The sequence below is a fragment of the Merops nubicus genome, unplaced genomic scaffold (genome assembly GCF_000691845.1).
Source record: "Merops nubicus isolate BGI_N331 unplaced genomic scaffold, ASM69184v1 scaffold335, whole genome shotgun sequence".
Taxonomy (NCBI): Eukaryota; Metazoa; Chordata; class Aves; order Coraciiformes; family Meropidae; genus Merops; species Merops nubicus.
Window position 1 is genome coordinate 82,688 of NW_008607383.1, and position 3,038 is coordinate 85,725.

Here is a 3,038-nt window from a genome sequence, read left to right on the forward strand (position 1 = left end):
GACAGGTGAAAGGAAGGACACACACCTCTGCCACAAAATAAGCTGTTGCTGCTCAGATATCAAAGCCTCAAGACATTGCTTGAAGGAAGTAGGACTCTGAATCTTGGGCCACGTGAAGCTCTTTAAGATATGAAGCCAAAACACTGTGAGCATCAACGATGCTTTATCCTGCTCAAGCCTAAACAGTCCACATCTGCTCAGAGGCTGCTCTCGTCCCCTGGGTACAACTCTAGGTTTAGGGAAATTAATATTGTGGCTGTCTGGAGAGCAGAACATACACAGGGTTTCGAGGGAATATTGTTTAATTCCAGCTCATGCCTTGGGTTGGTGTTTTTTAGTGTTAACATGGTGTCAAATGGTTGGGTCATGCAGAGTTGCTGCCTAAAATACATCTCAGCAGAGCATCAAAGCCCCACGTAGATCCTCCTTGCTATGTGCTGTCACACCCAGATGAGTTTGTTCAGGTTCCAGCTGTCAAGACAACCACAGAACAGCCCATGGATAAAGCCAGGAGGAAAAGACAATCCTGTGACTTCACTGGTGAGCTCACTTAGCCCTTTCAAATGACAGGAAAAGCAAGATACAGGTTTTCTCCCAGCCACGGGGATCAAAACTAATCTCATACTTGGGATGTTGAGAACTTTTGAAAGGGTCTCAGAGAAACCAATTCCTTCCCATCGAATTTGGCCTTCTGGGGTAACAGGCCTTTGAAGGAGAATCTCAGAATTAGAGCTGGTTCTAATAACAAGGTGGGACTGCACTTTGGAACATCTTCCTTTAAATCTCTGCATTTTGGGAGAGGGAGGATTAATATTTCCTTCCATGGAAGCATGATTCCTCCTGTGTCCAGCCCTGCAAACACACAACTTGAACTCCTAAACCACCAAATCTGTGCTTTCACCAGGAAAAAATCAAAGTGATATTTAATAAACTGCATTAGGGAACTCACACTCACAACCAGAGGTGAAAACCTGGTGAACACAGAGTGGTTTAAGAAGCATTCACTGCTTGATTTCAAGGATTCTGGGACCCAGGGGTGGGCTGCTGCTTTTCCCAGAGTACTTCCAATGAGAACAGCACAGGTTTCAAAGGAAACTATTTCTATATATCTTCATTTCTCATGAAATAAAAGGTGGATTCACCCAGGTATTAGCAGATACCACTTGGTGATGAAAACTAAGTTCAGATTATGCTAGAAAACATTAATCTAATTCTTCAGCTGCCTGACTGCAGCAATTTCCTGGCAGTGTTCACAGCAATCATTACATACACATTTACAGTAAATCTGTGCCTGCTCTAGTCCTAATCTAAAACTGATGGGCAGAATTATTTTTAGCTTAACCTTGGTATTTTGCTAAAAGGAATGCAAATGTCATTGCTAAAGGAGAAAAAAAAAAACAAAAGAGTGAGACAGAAATAACAACTTGGTGGAAAATTAGAGCACGGAGTTGACTATGACCCCAGCAATTAGACGTGCACAGGTAATTGATCTTTAGTTGCCTGGGTTCTAAAGTCAGAAAAGTGACTTTTTTTTTGACATAATGAAGCCTTAGTGTGGGTAAAGTTCCAGCAGCCCAGATAGGAATCACCAAGGTAGGCGTTTAAAGCAAACTGCATTTTCTTTATCTAGATTTCAAGTCTATTACTAGAGTACTATTATTTTACTCATTTCCTTCTTCCCTTCCACCCAGATATTTGCTGCTGTTTACTTCCAGCTCCAGCACAGCAGTGACCAAGTTCCTTTTGCTTCCATGAGGGAAGCTGACGACAGCAAATCCATACCCTAGATTGTTGTGAACAGGAACACTAATTCCTGTATGGGGCCAGGATATATCCACGTTCAGAATTCCATGGGTTCATGGGGCTTTTTCCCCTTGTCTTGCTTCTTATGGGACACAAAAATGATCAGAGGGCTGAAGCACCTCGCCTGTGAGGACAGGCTGAGGGAGTTCAGCCTGGAGAAGAGGAGGCTCTGGGTGGATCTTTCATTTTGTGCTGGTTCATATAGCCAGGCATCTCCTTGAGAACTTTCTTCTTCCTTTTCAAACCTCAGTGAAGAGCCCCAGAAATACCCTGCTGTTTAATATGGGCTTAGAAAAATAAACCAGTACATGAATTTGAAGCCATAAGTTAAAGCTATAGCACAAGTCACACCAGTCACATCCAAAATCAAGGGAAATTCAAAGTTCAACTTCTAACTTTGCAGCTTGTCCTGCTTAACAGGTCCCTTCCCATCTCTACTCCTGCATGACTCTCAGCTGAGGATGCTCTAAAACAAAGCTTTGGTCTTGGATTACCATTCTCTGCTCACCAGCATGCCACCCCCAAATTTCACCAAAAAACCCAAACCAAACATTTTTCCCTGAATTTCAAACATCTTTTCTTTTTTTCCCAAGGGAAACCTTATAAAAAACAAACTGAAGAGAGTACTCTCTTGTGTAAACAGTGGGGATTCTTGTGTGAAAGTCAGCTTTGTCTGGCTTCTAGGAACTCCACAGGGATCTGATTAGAAAGACCTCTACTCAGCCTTGGGTTTGTACTTGGTGGGATGAAACCTGAAGTCAGGGTTAGTGAGAACCACTGCAGAACTGCCCCCACAGCCATTGCCCAGCTCTTTTCTCTCTCTAGGACTCCAAGGTCTGACAGCCCCTCATCAGCTCCATCACAGATAGATCTGCTCTCCAAGAGGAAGCTGCAAAAACCTAAGTAGGACCAATCCCTGGGTGCCACCAGCCAGCCACCATGCTGACCACCCCTGAGGACAGAGCCTGGGGCATAAGTCACTCTATTAGAGGAGCAGCTCTGAAGGGCAAATGGAATGAAATGAGCAGGTTTCCTACCCATTGCTCCTAACTGGGATCTGCATGAACACTGTGGAATAGAAGGTTGGGCATGTTACAGTATTTTGCTTTTTCATGGTGTTAACTCAGCTGAACAAGTGGCAATGCTCTGCTCTTGCTGTGGCAGTTGAGGAGAGTCCTAGCCCTTTGAAGCAATAGCCAATACTGGCTTCAATTTTGGGCCCCTCATTCCCAGAA